General features: G+C 32.8%; 1 long non-coding RNA gene across 1 annotated transcript in view; it reads left to right on the top strand.

Moving 5' to 3' along the window:
- The window catches only part of LOC131552329 (uncharacterized), a 42668-nt gene that overhangs the window by 17856 nt on the left and 898 nt on the right, over window positions 1-23914 (top strand). The window contains exons 5-9 of the long non-coding RNA XR_009273943.1: window positions 186-357; window positions 5256-5283; window positions 5475-5608; window positions 7393-7483; window positions 15739-16008. This is a non-coding gene — a long non-coding RNA (uncharacterized LOC131552329). The remainder of the gene's footprint in view (window positions 1-185; window positions 358-5255; window positions 5284-5474; window positions 5609-7392; window positions 7484-15738; window positions 16009-23914) is intronic.

Raw genomic sequence — 23914 nt, 5'->3', positions numbered from 1 at the left:
AAGGGGTAGGTTTAGGTGTAGGGTTGGTGTAGGACAATAGCACATACAGTTTGTACAGTATAAAAACCATTACGCCTATGGAGAGTCATATATACCAGATATACCATATACCACATATACCAGACTGTGTGTGCGTGTGTGTGTGTGTGTGTGTGTGTGTGTGTGTGTGTGTGTGTGTTTCTCAGAGCGAGATGGCTGAAGTCACTGATGTGCAGCGGCGTGAGTCTGACTTTAATCTCTCTCTGGCTCCTGAAGTCTTCACGAGACTATTATCTGGCTGAACCTCCAGACACATCCAGACTGGCGAGTCACCTGAAATCGTTTAGCACAGGAGGAGGAGGAGGAGGTCATCTCAATGTAAGATGATCAATAAATATCATTGGGAAATAATTTATTAAATCAAATAGGCGGTGTGATTGAAGAGATTGCTAAACGTGACATGAGGGACCAATTGTGATCTTCACGTGCAGGTGAAGCACCCGAACGGGTTTAATGGACTTTAAGTTAGCTGTGACAGCATATAGTGGTTTTCTTCTAGTGAGCTGCCTTTAGGTCATCCAAGATTAGGATGAGTTTGTTTCTTCATCAGATCTGGAGAAATGTAGCATTGCATCAGTGTCTCAGCAATGGATGCTCTGCAGTGAATGGGTGCCGTCAGAATGATGCAATGCTACATTTCTCCAGATCTGATGAAGAAACAAACTCATCCTAATCTTCGATGGACCCTGAGGGAGAGGACATTTTTCAGCACATTTTCATTTTTTCATGAACTCCTCCTTTAAAAATATTTTTTTTTCTTAATTTACTACAGCCCTTCAGAAGCTACGTAAGGCATTTACATGTTTCCCAATTCAAAAAGGCTCTTAATGCATCATGTTGCCTTCTTGTAAAATTACTGTATGAGCAGAACTGTACTCTATTGTAATTAGAGTGAAATATTTTTGATCCTGAGCCATGTGTTGCCAATGCATTCTGGGATTGGCCTCACTTTAATTGGATAAATGTGATGCTGGTGTAGATTTTGGCCACAAAAATAACAGGCTTCTCATCAGGAGCTTACGACGCCTCTCTGGGTGGCCCTTATAGTCGTCTATTAGTGACATTATCCAACATGGACTGCTGGGTAATAGTCAAGTGTACGTCACTTCACAACACGATGCATCACAGTCTCAAACGGTGACGCTCGCCGCCTCCTGAGTGTTAAAATGACAAACAGTGCACCCTGCGGACTTGTGCACTTCAGCAAGGGTCGCAAGTCCACATCAGGTGCGTCATTTGGGACGCAGCCGTAATCTGTAGTCTCTCAAGTGAGTTCAGCCCTGTCAAAAATGTCTTAATTTGTGTTCCGAAGATGAACGAAGGTCTTACGGGTTTGGAACGACGTGAGGGTGAGTAATTAATGACAAAATTTTAATTTTGGGGTGAACTATCCCTTTAATTTACTCATCCTCTGGCGTTCTTGAATAGAACTGAAACTGTAGTCCTTGGTGATTCGTAAAATGCAAGTCAGTGGCTACCGGCTCTTTCAGAGTCAAAAAAGCACATACAGGCAACACAAAATTAATACCCGTGGCTCCTGATGATATATTGAGGTCTTATGAAGTGAAGCGATCAGTTTGTGCAAGAAACTGATCATTATTTACATTATTATTACCTGTAATCCAGAGCCTCTGGCAAAAGGTCCGGAGTGTTGTCTGGTTCACGAACGAATCATTCTTTTGAACCGATTCTTTTTAGTGAACTAGTTGAACCAGTTCACCAAATCTGACCGAATCATCTGAATCAGTTCGTGGCTCGAGCAGCACAAATCTACAAATTAATCAATCAATGAACAAATAAATTGAACCAGTTTATTGAAACAAACTGTTCAAAAGAATCAGATTCCCATTTGCCTGAGGCTCTGGATTACAGGTAATAATGTAGTAAATAATGATCAGTTTCTTACACAGACCGTTCGTTTCACTTCATTAGACATCAATATATCGTCAGGAGCCACGGGTTTTAATTTTGTCTTGCCTGTGAATCTGTTTTTCATTTTATGAATCAGCAGGGTTTCAGCTAAAAATCTTCTTTAATGTTCTACTGAAGATAAAAAGTCACTTACATCTTGGATGGCCTGATGGTGAGTAAATGACCAGCAAATGTCCATTTTTGGGTGAACTGCCGCTTTAATGGCAGATGAAATTGTCTTGTTCTGCAGAAGCTCGTGCTGCTCGTGAAACAAAGGCGAGCTGCGTGAAAAGACTGTTATATCAACACGGCTCTTAAACGACAGGCCGCAGAAATGCTCCACTGCGGCTGGATTTGAAAAGCTGCTTTCAAATGGGTGTAATTATCTGCAATCAGCGGCGGCGCGGCTGAAAGGACATTATCAACCCTGCATTTCAATGGAGAAAAAGACTAGCACATACTGTGTAGTGTACACTGTATACTGACATGTGTTTCACAGGACTTGTGTCACTGCGTGATATGAGACGTGCTGTTAAGTCTTGAACATGTATAGATACGATTTGTAACATTTTCAGATTGGACAGTTTTTTTTTGTTGTAAATCATCAAACCTAATTGTTATTTTTTCATTTTTAATCCATTTTTAAGCAGTGTTATTTTAGGATTATTGGTATGCTAATATAGTATAGCATATTTTTATATTAATATTACTGCTTTAAAAGGGTTAGGGTTATTTTGAATTACCTTTTTTTATTTTTTCAGTTTATTAAATTGAGTTTTTTTTTTTTGTAATTTGTGCTTTTTTTTTTTATTATTATTTTAAAAATATTTTTTAGTTTTTAGTAATTTTAGCACTTTAACTTGAACTTGTTTTATTTCAGTTAGTTGCCAAAGCAACAATTCAAATTTTGTTTACATTTTTTAATTTTTCTAATTTAAAGTTTTTAATATTTTATGTAGTAATTAATATTTTCGTTTTAGTAATTTTATTTCACTTTTATTTATTTAAAAAAATTTCAGTTAGTTGCCAAGGCAACATTTCTAATTTTCAATTTTTTCTCATTTTATGTTTTCATCTAATTTTGATATTTTATCTAATATTTAATATTTTATTTAAGCTTTATTTCAATTAACAAAAAAAAAAAAAAATTGAAAAAAAAAATTTTTAGTTAACAATAACTGTTTTTATGTAAAAATAGCTAAGCTTTGGCAGTCTGATCAAGTTATGAAATCACTCCTGGTTTATGTATTATACTGAAAATGAAATGTCAGGTTGGATTCATTGCGTTGTGGAATACAATATCCCATGCAACATGTTTTATTGTTCATCTTAGTACTCTATGCATAAATTAACACATTAAATATACTGCAGAAGTGGTGCTATTAATATAGAATGCAATTCTAAATGTTGCCACAGAGACAAAAAGCAAGAACAGAAAAAGAGAAACTCAGAGAGACGGAAGCAGCAGGACAGACGCTGATGTTCAGTCTAATGAGATGACTGCATAACAGACTTGTAAATGACTTTCTCCTCACTAATACCATCTCAGATAATGACAATATCCCCATTTTACACTGTGAACGTCATAAAACCACAGATGAAGCAGATGTTGTGCTCACCAGAACATTCATGAGCTGCTAAGACAATTACCAGCCTGCGCTCTTTTAATAAAACCGCTCGTATCTCTCGTCATTAGCTCGTGATTTGGATTATGTGGTAATGTTCACTCTAATTTTTTGTTCTTGCCGAGCAGGATTTATTCAGCATTCATTACATGATCTCTATTAAAAAGATCAAATGTAGTTCATTTCTTCAGGTTGTTGATCACATTCAGTGCATTTCATTTTATATTTATTTACAGTAGCTAGGAGCTGCAAAAACTGTATATTTATTGCAAATATTGATGCTAACTGTGCCATGATGGTGCTGTTTAATATTGGTAAGTTATCTAGATGCATTACTGGTATTTTTTTTTTTTTTTTAGGAAAGCCTTGATATTTTATTTAATTTTTTTCTAATCCATTTTCATGCAGTGTTATTTTATTTTATTGGTATTTATTAATATTTTACTATTATTTCTATGCTATTATATTTATTAATATTTTGAATTGGCTTTATTATATTTTAAGTTTTCGTTTAAATTTCATTTAAGTTTTAGGAGTGCTTTTATGTGCTTGTCATTTATTATTGTATTTTTATAGTTTTTATTTAGCTTTAATTTATTTTTTATTTCATTTTTAATTATTTTAGTTCTTAACCTAAACGTAAAAGGAAATGGCAACTAAATGAAATAAAATAATTCCAAGTTAAATTATTTTTTGTTTATATTTTATAATGCATATTTTATTTATATTCTTTATTTATATTTTATATTACTGCACTTTATTTCAGGTAGCGAAACATTGTTATTATAATGTGTTGCTATGGGTTACGTCTTGATTCCGATGACTGGCATTCTGAAGCTTCATGTTTTCTAACCTTATCTCCACTTTGCTGCAATTATTCTTTTTTTTTTGTACATATAAAATACAAGAAGCTTATATCAGTAGTCCCATATCATAATTGTGACCACAAAGTCTGTTTACAATATCTACCATTGTAACATGTTTACAGTACATCTGCCAATGTCTGAATACAGTGTGTGAATATATATATATATATATAGAGAGAGAGTGTATCTTGTTATATATATACATATACATACATCATAAATATAATTACTTTTATATCTGCACAACTCTGTCTACATTGGATTGATTTTAATAACTTAATGTACTTGAAATGTGAAAAAAAAACCCTGATCGGGACAACCCTAATAACAACACTGTTTTTGTATAAATAATATCTAAGCATTTACTTGTATTACTGGTTTTTATATAAATTTAATGATATTTTTAAACTGAACTAAAATAAAATTGAATTAAGTAAAATGTTAGAATATATATTTATTTAAAATACAGTAAAATAAAATATTATCAAAATATTATTAATGTTATATTTATAGCTTCAATTTAAAATACACTAAAATAAAATAATAAAAATAAATGTTATTTTATTTATTTATATTTATACAAAGTAAAAATTTTAACTTTTAAATTATAAAATGAAAATATTTTAGTCTTGTTTTTGTGAGATAATGCAAAATAACTTTTTGTTTATACTGCAATCATGAGAAAAATAAGTTGTGAGAGGAATAAGAAAGCAAGACATGCACAGCCTCTGTATGTTTGAACGTTTGACAATCATTATTCTGAATTGTGTTTGGTGTTGCTGTGAAATCTCCTGAAATCTCCTGTGTGTTCCAGGTTGGTCATCGTCTGCTGAATTAATCAGGTGTGTATTTCTTCACAAGACGTCCGAAAGCTTCAGTTCCTCTTTGAAAATCAATGGACATGCGGAAAGACTGCAGATCTCTGCTGGTTTCTTCTGCTGTGTGCGGCCACACACACACGCTCGGCTCAGATTTGTTGACATTGTATGTGTGTGTGTGTGTTTCTGCGATAAAGCATCTCTCTTTCTCCCAGTTTGAGTGATTGTGGTGTGAAATCCCATCCATATCTGAGCTCAAATCAAACACCTGATGGAGGATTGACCAGCTAACCGACTCACGAGGAGCTCAAAGTCCTGCCGACGTGGAACGAATGTGTGTGTGTGAGCCGTAAGTCAGAATAATCACAAATGAAATCTGTTCATTTCAAATTCACAAATTGTTTCTCTTTATCACAAATGAGATCTCCGCTGTTTCTCCTAGACAGCAATGGAGTGCAAATGGAGCGTTTTGCTGCTTCTCAGACCTGGTAGTCTCACATTCGTCTCGTCTAGAGGTTTAGAAGGATTTAAGGAGAAACGTCTGAGATCAGTGAAACTTTAAATTCTATTTTCAGCTCATTTTACTTCTGTAACTTCAAATGTTTCTGACAACAAAAAAAGGGAAAAAGACCCACAAAAAGCTTGAATACTGTCGGTGAGTTTTGCACAGGGTTATTTTCTAAAACTAGAACTAAAACTATTAAAACGTTTTGTTAATTTAAATAAAGATAAAATAAAATAAAATATAAATATTAGATGAAAAAAATTAAACGTATTTCAGCTAGTTACCAAGGCAACATTTCTGATTTTCATTTAAGTTGAAACACTAAAATTACCAACTAGAAATAAAAACTACAACTGAAATAAGATAAATTAAACCGAAATTAAATATAAATATAAAAATAAAAAGTTTTTGTTAATTTAAATAAAGTTCAAATATAATGTAAAAATTGGATGAAAAACTTACCAAGAAAGCATTTAAGTTGAAATACTAAAATTACTAAATAGAAATAAAAATAAAAACTAAATCTGAAATAAAAATAAATAGTAATAGAATCTAACCTAAATAAATAATACAAACCTTAATAGTAATAGTAGTAGTAAAATTAACAGTTAACAGTAATACATCTTAGTATAATAGTAATAGTAATATATCTATTTTTTATTGTTATTTATAGTCGTTGATTATATAGTCTCACAATTTTTGGACAAAATAAAAAAAAAGCACAGTAAATCTTTTTGAGATTAAGAGATTTTTATATAAATATTAGTATTGTAATTTTACGTTTGCACTGTAAAATAAAATTATTGTTATATTAAAACCAAAATAGTAATATTTAAAAAATAATGCACAAATGCACATAACAAAATTACTAAAAATGTAACAAAAAATTTAAACCGAAAGTAAAAAATAAATGCTAATTCAAAATATTAATTAAAACTATAATAGTATATAAATAATACTAAAATAACACTGGTTTGCATGAGCAAACAACACTCACATTTATTTTATTTTATTATTATTATTATTAATTATTTTGAGAAAATATAAAAATCTAGTTTAATTTCATGTTGAGTTGTTGTAGTATAAATAAAAACTCAGATTGAGCATCATGTCAGAGGCGTGTGTTTCAGGATTCAGCAGTACGTGTGTTTGTTAGCGTGCTCTAAACTTAGCACACAGCAGAAATGTTTCTCTCCAGGTGTCCAGTGGCGTGTGTGGAGTGTTTTCTGTCAGCGTTTGTCTCTCAGTACTGCTGACAGACGGCTGATCAAAGAACGATGGAAATGAGCGTCTCACTACATCACATCTGCAGATCATGTGATTTAATGCAATAAATATATGCAGTATGCACTGTATGTTTCAGAGTGAAGCGATGTTCTGTGTTCATTTACACGCGAGCAGCTCATGATCTGGTTTTTGCAGCGGTTCTGTCACTTCGGTGTAGTGTTATTCATGGTTTGTGACAGAGCCCTGACTCTCCTGTCATGTCCTGTTTTCGTGCGAGTGCACGGCTTCGAGTGTGCTCCTGCAAAATGGTTTTGCAGGCAGCGTTTTTTTAGTCAGAAATATACATTTACATACAAACTGACCACCAAACGCAACTTTCAGACGCCATCTTTATTTTTTAGCTCAACCGACAAAGAATGGAACGCACAGGATTGTGGGATATCAAAGGTAGCGAAGGATACATCTATGCTGCCTTCAAAATTCGATCAGAAGGTAAGGAAGTAAAGCAGAGTTTGGATTCGGACGTGCCTTGATGCCTTCCTGCCTAGGAATGCTGCCTCCGAATGCTTTGATGTTATCATGTCTTGTGTGAACACGTGGCTGATGAGAATTGTCATTAGCTGCGTGTTCGTGTCTTGTTTTGTACATGGCTGGTGATTTGTTTTGCTGGCCATGTGCTTGTGTATTTGTTTTGTGTGAGCACATGGCTTTTGTCTTTGTTTCCTGTGTGCCATGTGCTCTCATGTCAATTGTTTTGACCCTGCCCTACTTGTTACCGGATTATTGGTTCATTTGCCCCACCTGTGTTTCCCTCGTTACCTTCCTCATTTGCTCCCTATTTATCCTTCCTGTGTTTGCAGTCCTGTGCAGGTCATCGTTGAATACACCCAAGTTGTGTCTTGATCCTACCTTGCCTTGTCCTGCCCAGCCTTGTTGCCAGCTAGCCCTTTTCCCCATCGGGGTAGTTTTTGTTGTTTTGTTTGTTTGTTTATTAATAAAAAGCCCATTCTCCTGCACCATTGAGTCCTCGCTCCATCACTTCACCCGCACCCTGACACAATGTCTCTGCTGCTCCACGTGAACTCCATCTCTGCATCTGCTGTGTGATTGGGGCGTTTATAACATGCATTTGAAGATGCAACATGCACCACTTTCTGTCATTCCGTCTGTCTCTCTGTCTGTCTGTTTGTTTGTTTGTCTGTCAGTCTGTCTTTCTGTTTTTCTGTCTTTCTGTCTGTCTGTCTCAATGTCTGTCATTCCGTCTGTCTCTCGTCGTCTGTCTGTCCATCTGTCTTTCCATCCGTCTGTCTGTCTCTCTGTGTTTTTGTCTCTCTGTCTCCGTCTGTCAGTCTGTCTCTCTGTCCATTTGTCTCTTTCTGTCTCTCTTTGTCTGTCTGTCCATCTGTCTGTATGTGTCCGTCTGTCTGTCCGTCTGTCTGTATGTGTCCATCTGTCTGTCTGTCTGTCTATCCGTCTGTCTGTCTGTCCGTCCGTCCGTCCGTTCGTCTGTCTGTCTGTCTGTCTGTCTGTCTCTATGTCTGTCTGTATGTGTCCGTCTGTCTGTCTGTCTGTCTATCCATCTGTCTGTCCGTCCGTCTGTCTGTCTGTCTATCCGTCTGTATGTCTGTACGTCCGTCCGTCTGTCTGTCTGTCTATCCGTCTGTCTGTCTCTCTGTTTTTGTCTCTCTGTCTCCGTCTGTCAGTCTGTCTCTATGTCTGTCTCTCTGTCCATTTGTCTCTTTCTGTCTCTCTTTGTCTGTCCGTCTGTCCGTCCGTCTGTCTGTCTGTCTGTCTGTCTGTCTATGTCTGTCTGTATGTGTCCGTCTGTCTGTCTGTCTGTCTGTCTGTCCGTCTGTCTGTTTGTCTGTCTCTATGTCTGTCTGTATGTGTCCGTCTGTCTGTCTATCCGTCTGTCTGTCTATCCGTCTGTCTGTCTATCCGTCTATCTGTCCGTCCGTCCGTCTGTCCATCTGTCTGTCTTTCTGTCTGTCTGTCTCTTTGTCAGTTCAATTCAATTCAATTCAAGTGATGTTTATTGGCATGACTTGCAGAGTATTGCCAAAGCATTGACTAGATCTATAAATCATTAAGTAGATAATTACATGGATACATTTTTTTAAATAAACAAGAAATAAGAAAATAGTTAAGATATGTCTTAAAGAAGACCATCTCTCTGTCCTTCCATCTGTCTGTCTGTCTGTGTTTCTGTCTCTCCCAGTGAATTGTCTCTCAGTAATAACGTTCCTCCTCCTGTTTGTGTTTTCTTTATCTCTCCTCCTCCTCTGCTTCCAGCCGTGGTCCTGCCAGGCTTCACCCGCTCAGATCCGTCGCCCGCCGTGATTAATCGCCAATTGGCAATAATAAACACACACACACGCCGACAAACAGCCAATCACACACTTCTTTATCTTCCTCTCACAGGCACACAGAGAGCGTCCGATCTGCTGGAAGAGCCAGCGACGAACGTGTGATTTATGTGCTGATTTACATTGCGTGAACATTCAGAGCTCTTAATGTGGATCGACGGCCACTTACTGGAGATTCTGGCAGCGATGTGAAGCCGGCTGCGAGTCGAGCGCAGATTTGTTGTCATTTAGGATGTCTCAGTATCTGTACGCTGCTATTTCTGGCCTTTTATGACTCAATCCGCATCCTCGGGGCTTTTCTCTGACATCATTTAGTCAGACGTGATGTGAGGTTGCTTCGCCTACTGTCTGTCAGAGAGGATCTGGCTCCGCTGGTGTCGAGTGTAAACTCAGGACTGTGTGCGTCTGATGGCTTTGTTAGCGTCGGTATGTTTGTGTTGGCAGTCACATGTAGGACAAACGCTCCTCGTGGGTGATTTCTTGTGTACCATCGCATTCGAATTGTGTTCAGCCCATTTGCATTGATTTTGTGAGGGAGACATTTTCACTTTGGCACCAGCAAACACGCTCTCAACAGATGTGTGCTGAAGCACATGACATTGGCAAGGGAAAGTCTGTCTCTCTCAGACTCTGAAACAATTCCATCAGCTAAAAATATTCCATTTTGTGCATATTTAATCTCAAATTATAAAACTTTTGTTAAATAAATGTAATAGTACACAATATAATACTATAATAAATAATTTAAATAATTTAATTAATTTTACTCTCTTCTGATTGGACTGTCTAGAATTCCAATGGTGTTAAAAGCACAATACAGTAGAATAATTTGTTATGCTCTTTGTGAACATGGCTGTATGTCATTTCTAATAAACACCCTTTAGCTGTAACTATATTAAATATAACTGTATTTAATATTTGTATATTTTTAAATACATTTATAGAAATTGCGCGCATGTGTATATATATCTTCTCTAAATTACTGATTAATTCTAAATATTTTAATTGGCTATTTTAATACCCCTTCAGCTGTAACTGTTTTAAATATAATTATATTTAGTATTTTTAATATTTTTTAATTATTTAATTTAATAGGTTAACATCTGTAATGGTTTAATTCTAACTATATTGTATTAGATTTTTTTTTATATATATATAATTGAAAAACGATACTTTTATATAAAATAAAACAAATATTAATATATTATTTATTTAAATAAAATAAAAATATTATTTAAATTTATCTGCTTAAAATTATTGTTAAATTATATATATATATATATATATATATATATATATATATATATATATATATATATATATATCAGTAATTTTAAGCAGATAATACATTTAAATATATAATTTATAAATAAAAATATATAATTTCTTACTGTATTTTATTCTAACTGTATTTACATGATCATCTGCATTACAGTCAGTCGGTCATTATCACAACACTATCATGAATACAAAGAGCTCTTGTTTCATCCTGAAGGCTTTTATTTTGTGATAATGACCGGCTTATTGTTCATTGTCATACTAATTTCATGGCTACTTAAATGAATGAATAGATGGGCGTGAAATGGTTCTGTACACCAGTATCTTCAGGACCTGGTTGAAACACAGTGGTGATAATTTTGAGCAATGTGGGCTTTATCAAAGCAACGTCATCTCTGAAAGCGACCTCATTCTCCTCTGACACGCTCGTGTTTCTGTAGCAGCTTCACCAGCAGCAGAACTGGAGAACAGTCATGATTCATTGTGACACGTAACGCTCTGAGATTCCTCAGTATTGTTGAATTTTACCTCACTCTGGTTTGTAAAAATCTAATTATTGGAAAACAATAAGTGTGGCTCATTAATGGAGACTGATAGCGTGACGTGAGGATTTCAGATGAGAGTGAGTCCTGTGTGTGTGTGTGTGTGTGAGAGAGAGAGAGAGAAAGTGTGTGTGTGTGTGTGTCTGTGTGTGTGATGATCATCCATTAGAGCATGACATTGTGATTAGAGGTCATATTCTTTCCTCTGCGTTTGCCCGTGTGTGTGTGTGTGTGTGTGTGTTTACGGCTGGGTGATACAGTAAAGAAAAAGTGAAATCTTGGTATTTTTCAGCTTTTGACAGTATAAAGTGAATATCACTTTGTTACACTGGAAATGGAAGGTTGAACTGAGGACATTACATGCGCTGTGCTCTGTTTTATACAGCACATTTTAGCAAAAATTACAGATCATAGCTATTACATATGCATATAGAATAAATGACATACTGTGCACCAGTGTTATATTAGTATTAAGATACTATTATAGTTTTCACTAATATTTTGATATTTTTTTGATTACCATTTCATTTTAAATTTTGTTTTCGGAATTTTGTTTTGTGTTTTGTCATTTTTAGTAGTTTTTATTCTTTTTAATTTAAGTTTTAGTTATTTTAGTTAAAGGATACATATTATGCCCCTTTTTTACAAGATGTAATATAAGTCTCAGGAGTCCCCAGAATGTGTCTGTGAAGTTTTAGCTCAAAATACCTCACGGATCATTTATTATATAATTTTGAAAATGCTTACTTTGAATGGAAGCAGAAACATGCTGTTTTTGTGCATGTCTCTTTAAATGCAAATGAGCTGCTGCTCCCCGCCCACTTTTCCAGAATGGCGCTGTGCCTTTACAGCGGTGTTGCCAAGTGCACGGTTTTCCTGCTGAATTTGGCTACTTTAACACTGTTTCCATGGGTTGTTTTTCATGTCCGTGGGTTGAAGTGACCCCAATAACGTGATATTCAGTCCCTGGAATGCGAATTTTACCAGGGAAACCTCACCAAAAAACATGTATTTTACCCCCTCGAAACACGATTGGGCTAGTTTTGGGCTGGTTTTGCATAGCAATTGGGCGGGTTTTGTTGTGAAAACCTGGCAGCCCTGCTTTACAGCTCGTCCCTGCCAAAAAACATCTGTTTGATTTTGATTACCATGTCTATCGTGCTGAAATCATGCGTTTTAAAGCTATATCAGTTTAAACTTCTGATATGGGGGTTGTCTGAGCGCACACATCTGAAGCACGTGCACAGAAAGCGGCGGTCACGTGGCATGTGAGTACTAAACCACACTGTAAAAAGTGATGTTGACTTAACTTAAAAAAATTGAGGAAACCTGTTGCCTTAAATTTTTTAAGTAAATGATAATTAAAAAAATAAGTTAAGTGAATTGTCAAGTTCACTTAACTTTAAAAAAAAAATTATTATATACTTAATCATTTTAAGGCAACGGGTTTCCTCAATTTTTTAAGTTAAGTCAGCTTATCACTTTTTACAGTGCAAGTACTCTTTCATGTCTTATTGTGCTTAAACTGTCAAATACAAACAAGTTTATAGTAAAAACACACATAAGTTGCAAAAACACAGTGGTTATGTCTGTGAAGGTAAACAGCTGAGAAAGAAATCACATGTATTTATTACATGTACACATATATAAACATGCAGAATAAGGGGCGGCGATATTATAATAAGATCCCCTTTCTATGTCACCAGGGGAGTGAAATCTGAGCGCCTCGTTTTTTCACAAGCTTTCAGAGAAATGCTTACCAAAAAAAAGTTAGTGGGTTAATCTTTTTCATGTTTTCCGGGTTGGTAGATGCACCGGAGACCCGATTATAGCACTTCAACATGGAAAAAAAGTCTGATTTTCATGATATGTCACTTTTAAAAATGTGACATTTTGCCTTGGTGAACTACACTTGATTTTATCTACTTTCATTTTAATTCAAGTAACAAACACGTTTTTAACGGTTTTAGTTTTTTTAAACTTAAATAAAAATATTAAAAACGTAAGTAAATATTTTACCTGAGAAATCATTAGAAATATATTGTGAATATTCAGTATGTCATTTGTGTTAGTGTGAAGAATTTTTATTCATCTATTGAGAACCAAGCATATTGTATAAATCAAAATACATATCTCAGGGGTATATTAAAAAATACAGGGACACATTGGACACACAGTATTAAACAACTGCAACTCCATTTCGTTTTCTGTACTTCATTGGCATTCATTTTATACTCATTTGCCGTTTCTTTGTAATTATTTGTGAAATTTACTAGCAATTTCTGAGTGAATTTTTCCTAAAAGTCCTAACGTTTTTCAGTGTACATTGCTGTCAAGTTTTTACCTTTAGATACTGTTTCCAAAAATGCTTTCATTTTACTTTTTAATATATACATAGGCAATTTTTTCCATCCCATTTGACTTTATGAATATAAAAGAGCAAATATAATAAAAATAATTACTAGATTTTTATCACCATTGAAATGAGAAAAAGCTTAAAATCACATCCGCTTCCATAAAAAGCTTCTTTTTGTAAATATAATCTTTCAGTTCCCTCAAATGTAAATGACTAGTGTTTATTAATATATGAACATCATAGTTCCCGCCGTCTCTTCTCTGCATATGTATGCGATCGGTCTTCATGTCTTATCACAAGAGCTCATGAACACACAGACTCCATAATTAAACATCCACCTTTTATCCATCCGCTTCATCCCTCCATCGTTCAGCTGTTTGTTTTTGGGGAGCGGCGGGATCAAGCGGTTATTACGGCCGCGTCACGCCGTCCTCCGATCCTCCGCTGAGCGGCCGGCTGTCCTTGGCATGACTTTCACCTGCGTGTGCGCCGTAGATGAAGGGATAAACGAGGTGAAGATGATGGAGGGGGAAAAGGGGATTAATCTCCTCCATTTCAGCCTCAAGACACCGAGCCATTCTTCTGTAGATCTGCGTCGCTCAGCAAAGGGCAGGAATAGAGTCAGAGAAATGAAACAGAGAAATAGATTGAGATGTCTTTTGCTATCATAAGAGATGGAAAATGAGGGAACTTTGGGATGGATCCAATTTAGACATCTTTAATATTTTAGGGTGTTTTCTTGGTTTGGTTGATTTGGTTTTGGCGGAAAGCTGAACTGAATTCATAATATGACGTTTGGAATTCTGTAATTTATAAGTGAAAGTGAATGTAGTTCACTGAGGCTGCACTTATTTAATTAGAAATGCAGAAAAAAATGAAATATTATTATAATTTGAAAAAGCTGTTTTCTGTGTGAATATCTGTTAAACTGTAATTTATTTCTGTGATGCGCAGCTGAATATTTCAGCATCATTACTGCAGTCTTCAGTGTCACGTGATCTTCAGAAATCATTCTAATATGCTGATTTGATGCTCAAGAAACACACTGTAAAAAGTGATACGTTGAGTTAACTTAAAAAAATTGAGGAAACCCGTTGCCTTAAAATTTTTAAGTAAATTATAATAAAAAAAGTTAATTGAATTGACAAGTTCACTTAACTTTTTTAAAATTATTATGTACTTAATAATTTTAAGGTTACGGGTTTCCTCAATTTTTTTAAGTTAACTCAACGTATCACTTTTTACAGTGCATGATTATTATCAATGTTGAAAACAGTCGTGCTGCACAATATTTTTGTGGAAACCGTGATGCATTTTATTTTTCAGGATTCACAGATGAATAAAAAATTCAAAGGAACAGAATTTATTTGAAATAGAAATCTACTGTAACATTATAAATGTCTATGAAGGTTATTGTTAACTAAAACTTTTAAAAAAAATTTGTTAATTGAAATAAATCGTAAATAATTTAAAATCACTGTTTATTTTTTAGGACCATTAATATTTTGGCATTGTTTTCACTGATGATTCTCATCTAATATTTTATTTCAGTTAACAAAAAATATATTATTAGTTTGTTTTATGAAAAAGTGGTTATCAGATAAATAGATCATATCTGTTCCATAATGTAGTAGCATAAAAACCCCTGAAAATACAAAATAGTAAAAAAAAAAAAAAACATCAAACTAAAATACAGTACATTCATTTAGTTGCAATAAAAATCAGTCATTTGACCTCCATGTGAGCAGCACCAGAGGGTTAAATATCTGGCTGTGTGAGACTATAGAAACACATCTCTACCGTAAGAAATAGAGAGCAAGAGACTCAAATATCTGACAGATTTTGCAGCACATTATTCTCCTCTGAAAAGCTGCACTCGAGCGTCTGCTAGATTCACACAAACATGAGACGGCGTGGCCTTTACTGCAGTCCGTGAATATGCTGTGACCTTTCAGATGCATCCCGGCCGCGTGTGTATTATTATGATGAACGATGCTCATTAAACGGGTGAGAATATCAAGTAGCTGTAAACGAGCGAGAGAAACTTACTCATTCTGTCGCACTAAATAACTTTAATTCTTTAATTATATCATAATTTATTACCCTTTTTTTTTTTACGTTTTGGATGTTGGAGTTTTTGTGTATATTCATCCCTGATCACTGTGTAGTCTAATTCTCGCCTCTTTTATTGATTTCTTCTCGCAGGTTCATCATTATAAACGATGGCGCTCCTCGCCGCAGTCCTCACCGGAACCTCAAGCCCATCTGTCTCCATAGAAGTTATTTCCCATAATGCCTCTGTCCCTCAGAGCGGGAGCCTCTGACAGAGACGGAGAGCGGTCGTTCTGAACGGCCGGCTGTGGGAAGGACATTTTTCTCTTTCCATTTCCAGCAAATGTCATCATGGGTCCATCAAAGCCTGTCGCTGAAGATTGATTGGCGGCTTCATCCACCAATCAGAGATGCGTTTGCTTTGTAAGTGTCCAGCAGCTGCACCAGTGTTAGTTTAATATTATTTAGAGTTTTTATTAATATGTTGAATTAGTTTGTATTTTTATACTTTCAGTTTTAATTTTAATTTTAGTTTAAATTTTTTAGTAATGTTTATGTGCTTTTGTAATTTTTATTAGTTTTTGTTTACTTTAGATATTACTATTTAGGTTTTTTTTTTTTTTTTCAGTTTTAGTTTTTATTTTATTTCTAGTTATTATTTTACTGATTCAACTTAAACTGACTGGGAAAAGATATAATAATAGTAATATTATACAAAAAATGATATAATAATAATATTTATATTTTCTTTTCTTTTTTTATTTCAGCTGCTTTTTTGTCATTTTTGAATTAGGTTTTTATTATTATTTTTTTAAATATTATTTTTATTATGTATAATTAATTTTATTTTTGTTCAGTTTTCATTTTTATTTATTTTACTTCCAGTTAGTCATTTTAGTGCTTCAACTTAAAAAAAAAAAAAACTTAGTTGTTGTTTATTTAAAATATATCTATTTAGGTTTAATTTCTTTTTATTTTAGTAAAATGTGTAGTAATGCTTTTATGCGTTTTGTCACTTTATTAGTTTTTCCTTGTTTTAAATATTACTATTTAGGCTTAATTTATTTTTATTTCAGTTTACTTTTAATTATGTTTTAGTTATTATTTATTTTATTTCCAGTTCAACTTTAAATGAAAATTAAAAATGCTAAACAACTAATACATACAAAAATGTATTTAGAAAGAAGCCTATTTTTAGGACCATTTATTTTTTGACATTGTTTTAATGACAATAAAACTGTTTTTTGAGGGTTTTTGCTATTATTTTCAATTATGATTCTTATTAGATTCTCTATTATATTTAAAGGCAGTTCAACAAATAGTAGCATCATTTATAAATATTTTATACATTTTATTATTATTATTTAATTAGTAGACTATAACATTGTTTTGCATTACACTAATGAGAATTTGGGGTTAAATGTGTTTAATTGTCATGAAAATAATACACAAAAATATAGCTATTCTAAAATAGCTATCATTTTCTTTTTGCAAATACAAATTCATAATTTTTAGCACGAAATATGACACGCTAAAACCTTGCCAGGAATCAGACAGTCACGTTATTAATATTAATGTGACAGTAAATGTTCTTCTCTTAGAAATGCTCTCGTCTTTGAAGGCATTGCATTAAGAGCAATGGGAAATTTAAACATATAATTATAGTTCATTACATAACGGAGGACTCCACGGAGACTGCTTCTCGCAAGCCTATATACATAATTAATATGCATGAGATGAACGATGAGAATAATCCGCTCGCATAAAGCAAGAATTTCACACCGACCTGCTGTGAATCTGTTTTGGGCTTCAGCCAATATATTAAATAATGATGCACCATAAACAATGCAGGATTTCTCTTTGTCTGGCGGCTTCGATAGGAATAGATTAGAAGAAATCATAAATCTTGTTCTCTGAAATCAGAGCGTTTAGTGGGGCAGCAGTGATGTTCGAGCAGATGTTGTGTCATTGAGCATGAAATCAGCAGGAACACTGACGCTCTTTCTGAGTGATTTATCAATGTATATTATTCTAGATATGCAAAAATCAAATGTTTGTCTTTGTGTAGTAATGTGCTTGGCTAATGTCACTTCAAATATCAATGAATGCAGCATTTCTGTGTTGCTCATAGTAATGCTGGTTGACATTATTCAGATTATTGTAAGTTTAATATCACTGTGAATTTTTGATTTATATTTTGAATTGATTTTAGTTTTATATATATATATATAATTTAGTTGTGTTTTTGTCATTATTATCATTATTATTATAATTTTAATATGTACAGTATATATTGTTTTCATTAATTTAGTTATTTTACATAAACCAAATGAAAATTAGAAATGTTGTCTCGGCAACCAGTTGAAATGAAATAAGTTCCTTGATTTTTAACTAATTGTTTTAGTTAGTTAGATTCACATGAATAAATTCATAATTTATTTTCAGTTATAGAGGCGGCTCTAAAATGAAAATAGCATCATTATTCAGCTCAGTTTTAGTATCAATGAGATACTATAATTTTTATTAATATTTTGAATTAGATTTTATTTCTGCTTTCATAATAATTTGTTATATTTTTAGTAATTTTGTGTTTTTGTAATTTTTTAATTATGCCTATATAGTTTTCATACATTTTTATTTCCGTTTTAGTTATTTTAGATTAAATGAATATGAAATGAAAATATTTTTATTAAATTTTTATTAAAAAAAAAAAATTATTGTATTTTCTAATTTTGTTTCAGATACACTGTAAAAAAATAAATAGTTGAGAAAACATAAAAAAATAAGGCAACTTGATGCAGTAAGACTTGAGTTCTCTCAACAATAGTTTTTTAGTTCTTCTTTTAGTTTTTCTTTTAGTTCTTCTCATGCAATGCAATGCTAATAGAAAAAATGAAAGGACAATTACTGTCATTAAGGTCATTTATTTTTTTCTGTTTCCTGGAATTAAAAAAGAATGTGTAAAAAGTCACCACATTATTGAATTTAATGCTTGTTTACGAATGACAAACCTTAACTTAGTTTAATATGTACACTGTAAAAAAAAAAAAAAACATTTTTGAGTTTGCTCAACTTATTTTTGTGGGAGATTCTCAAATGTTTGTTGTATAAACTTAAAACGACAAGTTGAGAAAACTCAGAAATCTGCTGAATCTGGTTGCCTTAAAGTTTTAAGTTGGCTCAAGTGTACACAACGTTGTCTTTGTTGGTAAAGACTAAGATATCCAGGAAATGGACAAAAGTGGTTGAACATACTCTAGACCTCAAAACTAGACTTTGTTTACAGTGTAGTTTGTTTGTTTTAAATAACTCAGATCTGTAACCGTGTCCTGTCATGCATTGAACATTGACTCTGAAATGCATCACATTAATGAAGTGTTTCACGTCATCATCAGAGCTTGTGTTTTCTGTTTTAATGCTATGTTTGTTCAGCACTGTGACGTGAGGAATAAATGCGGGATATTCAGCTCTATATTCAGTGTTATCTGACTCTTATCTGTTCAAACCTCTGTGATCTTCAGAAAGACCCAACGCAAGGAACCTTTAGAGAATTTATTCCACCGACAGATACTTCTCCCTCATTTTCAAGTGAACTCTCTGATCATTTTCTGATTGAACAAGACTTTAAACATCTTGCCATTTTGCATCTCAATTAAACCTTGATTTAAGAAAGTTTAAGCATTTTAATTGAAAACAAACAGCATGTTTTGCAGAGTTTTTGTTTTGGTGGCGGAGGATAAAAGTCTTTGGTGTTTTTTATTTCAGAGAACTGAACTGATCTGAATAACTCACACAAACACGTTATCTGGGAAATTAGGTGGTAAATAAATTTGATAATTTCACTCTAAACTCATAGTAGCTGAAGTATCCGGTCTGTAAATTCAGTCTGACTCTCCGAGGAGCCGATCTGAATCCTAATCGTGTGTGTTTTTGAACAGGAGTCTCATAATGAAAAATACATCAGCTGCAAACAGAGTTATGCAATAAATCAATCAGTGTTTGCAGCACAGCTGTAAGTCAATATAAAAACAGAGCTGGTGCCTGAGAATGAATCATTTGAGCTGTTCCTTTACTTCCTACTACATCATTTCATATAATCTGATATTTAACCTCGACATAGAGACTCTTTCAGGAGTTTAAGATGGGATATAAATATTTAAGGTGTCATTGATGAATGGTGCATTTCTACAGTCCTAAATGACAGTGTTGTTATTGTTCAGTGAAATGATTAAAAATGGTTTACATTCATTGAAATAAAGAAAAACTGAAAATATGAGATGAAAAACTCAATTTAAAAAACTTGCATGTAAATTGGCAACTAACTGAAATAAAAATGTAAAAAATTGGCAATTACAAAAATTACTAAAACAAATAGAAATTAAAGCTAAATAGAAATATTTTTTAAAAAAAAAAAAAAATAATAAAAATGACAATATAAGCTAATTTTAAGTATTAAAAAAAATACTATAATAGTATATAAATAATCCTAAAATAGCATTTATATTCATGAGATTCTTGAAATGAAGCTGAAAAAAGGCCAAATATTGGAAAATTGTTGCCATGGCAATTAACTGTGAAAGTGAAAGTGAAATAAATAGAAAAAAAGCTAAATAGAAATATAAAAAAGTTATAAAAATGACAAAAAGCACACAACAAAATTACAAAAGCTTAAAATGAAATCAAAAGGAAAATATAAAAATAAAGGATAATTCTTGATATAGATAAATACTAGAATAATATATAAATAATACTAAAATAAGACTGATATTCATGCGATTTAAATCATCTTGAAATAAAGCTGAAATAAAAGACAAATATTGAATTAAAAACCTGTGGTTAAAAACTTAAATGCCTTGGAAACTAACTGAAATAAAGAAATTGAAGTTGAAAAATGTAATTACTAAAACTGAAAGAAATATAACAACGCTAAATAGAAATATCAAAAAACACATAAAATGACTAATTAAAATGCAAAAATAAATCTAATACTTAGTATAGAAGTGCATAAATAATACTAAACATTGATATTCATGCAATTTGAATAATCTTGAAATAATTATTTTCCTGTTTTTCACTGTAAAGCTGTAATGAAACAATCTGTATTGTATAAAGCGCTATAGAAATAAAAAGTGAAAGCTGAAATAAAATGAAAATAGTGGATAAAAACCTCAACTTAAATTTCTTAAAATTTTTCTTGGCAGCTAACTGACATTAAATTTTAACGTTGAAGTACTAAAATTAAAATAAATATAAATGAAAGCTAAAGACAAAAAAACAAAACTACTATAATTAAAATTAAAATCTAAAAATAAACTCATTCTAAATGTTAGTAAATAATACAACTGTATGTAAATGATGTAAAATAAGAACTAATGTGAAGCGCTGACACTTGGCTCCGCGTTATGAGGCTTGAAATGAGCGTGCAAGACGTTTGTGCTCATTATGTAATTAAAGTCACAGGCTTTCAGTAATGAGTTTATGGTCTCGTTGCAGTATCAGGCTAATTATAAAATCACAGAAATTAGGATGCGATGAATGTCGGCGAGTAAACATCACTTGACGCCCTGAATCCTGCAGAAGAGTAGCGTTATTCACACGGGCTGCTTTTATTCTGAAGCCTCTCTTCTGAGCATCTATAACACGAGCTGCAGACGCCTGCTAATAGATCAGCGCTGACAGCTTCATTAGACTCAACATTAGCCGCACACAATGAATGTGCCTCGTTATAAAGCACACATTATTGAAAATAAGACTGATTAGATTTGTTTTAACTAAGGTAACAAAGAGCAGGAGGCCGTATACAGCTTTAGACGGATTTGGTTTTGTTGTTTCCCTGAAGTCTGCTTCTGATGTTGATCGTTGTTGCACCTGTAACTAATGCGTCTGTATGTAAATGAGCTGTGTTGTGATTGGCTGATCTCTGCATGCCATTATTCAGGGTGGAATGAGGTTTATACTTTCAGTTTGTCATGTAGGCATTTTGTGATACTTTTATGTATAAGACCCATTTACACAGTGAGAAAATATTGAAATATATGCAAAATATGATGCAGAATATCAATTATGTTGACACTTTCTGCTTTGTTTCTGTCTCTGGAACAACATAATTTGTGATTATTCTCATGATTTCCAACCAGTGAAGCAAAATGAAATGCTGTTCATTTAAATTTCAGTTAATCTGAAATAAATTATAAATTATTTAAATATGATAAATTATAAAATATTAAATGCACTAATTATTATTATTGTTTTTTATTAACTTTTCTCTTGGATGTAGTACCATTACTAATATGTCAATATATGTGTGTGTGTGTGTGTGTCTCATAATGGCATGTACAGTTAATTCTTAACTTACAATCTTTAAACATTCAAATGCATACATATGCTTATGAATAAAGACGGATATAAGCAAAAATTATAAACCAAAATTAGAAAGACATCACCTAATTTTGATGACCCCCCCCTCCCCTGAATTAATATCTCGAGTAGTTTTGCTTCTCAGGTAAATGTCTTAATTTAAGAATTTTTTTATATTTTTATTAGGCAATAAGACAAAAATACTAAGTAAGAGAAACATTTTTTTGCATTGTATCTAAAATGGAACTGATTAAAAATCTCCAACTACACGCAGTTACTCATTTCACATGGAAATCAATTTTCCAATCATAATAATTCATTGAAGGTCTTAAACGTTCAGCAGCACAAACAGCCTGTTTAATTATAAAGGGTCAGAGAAGGGGTGACTAATGATTAGAAAAACTAAATTATGACTGTCTTTGGTGCAAGAAACCTTGACCAGCATGACATAAAAAAAGAGAAAAATGTCAGCTATGGGCCTTTTAAGATTCATTCTTCTTTCTGTATCTTGTCTTTTCTGTTTATGTTCTGCTCTGACGCCTCCGCTGGTCTCTGAGCGTTTACAGGCCTGATGTTTCCTCAGATCAGAGTAATTTAGCCTCTCCTGATGTTTTCTGCAGAGTTTCAGATTTATTCATGAATGCATGTAAGATGCAGATGAATCATGCAGTAGATTGCAGTGACTGGAGCTGCAATGGTCAGAACCGTCAAATCTGCAAAAATAAAAACACAAAACAATAAACAAATGATCTAATGCAGTAAATATCTTTATTACAATACTCATTTAATAATTTATTGCAAAATCATTCATTTTTTATGCATTCATACATGTCCAAGGTTATAAAGTAATGCATGCAGTAATTTAAATGTTTATTGCAATTATGTTTTTTCCATGCTGCTAATGCATTTATTACACTTTACAGACACTATTTTGTGAAATATAAATTTTTACATATATTGATTTCATAATGGTTTCTTTCTGTTGAGTGAGACTGAATGTAGCATGCATTTCTCTGTAAATGGAGAAAGACCCTTTTTACAGATTATTTATATATGAAACCCATATATATATATAAATTACAGAATCCAATAATTACACATATTTAGTTTTCTTTCCTTACAAAGGAACTGCATGTTTTAATGCAGCTTACAAGATCAATTGATTGACAGCCCTATTCTTACATTTATTTCCATATTTATTTATGCTTTCATTTACACTACTCGTCAAAGGTTTGGAATAATTAATAATTTTTAATGTTTTTGAAAGCATTCCGCTCTGTCTCTTCTGCTCATCAAGGCTGCATTTAATTAATCACAACTACAGTAAAAACAGTAATACTGTGAAATATGATTACAGCTGTATGAACAGCTGTTTTCTGTGAATATATGTTAAAATGTAATGATTTCTGATATAAAGCTGTATTTTCAGCATCGTTACTCCAGTCTTCAGTGTCACATGATCTTCAGAAATCATTCTAATATGCTGATTTGCTGCTCAAGAAGCATTTATTATTATTATTATCAATATTTAAAACAGTTGAGTACATTTTTTCAGGATTCTTTGATGAATATAAAGATTCAAAGATCAGCATTTATCTGAAATAAAAGCTTTTATAACATTATACACTTCACCATTCGAAAGCTTGGAGTCTGTATAATTTTTTATTTGGGGGGTTATAGAAACTAATACTTTTATTTATCAAGGATGCTTTAAATTGATGATAAAGACATTTATAGTGTTACAAAAGATTTCTATTCCGGATAAATGCTCAAAGAGCGTGCTTTCAAATGCTTAAAAAATATATACTCAGCTGTTTTCAACATAATAATAATAATAATAATAATACATGTTTTTGAACAACAAATCAGAATATTAGAATGATTCTGAAGGATCATGTGACTGGAGTAATGATGCAAAAAATTCAGCTTTGAAATCACAGGAATAAATTGCATTTTAAAATATTCGAATAGA

The sequence above is a fragment of the Onychostoma macrolepis genome, chromosome 02 (genome assembly GCF_012432095.1).
Source record: "Onychostoma macrolepis isolate SWU-2019 chromosome 02, ASM1243209v1, whole genome shotgun sequence".
NCBI lineage: Eukaryota > Metazoa > Chordata > Actinopteri > Cypriniformes > Cyprinidae > Onychostoma > Onychostoma macrolepis.
The sequence above is the reverse complement of the archived record's forward strand: the minus strand, read 5'-3'. Positions and strand labels throughout refer to the sequence as shown.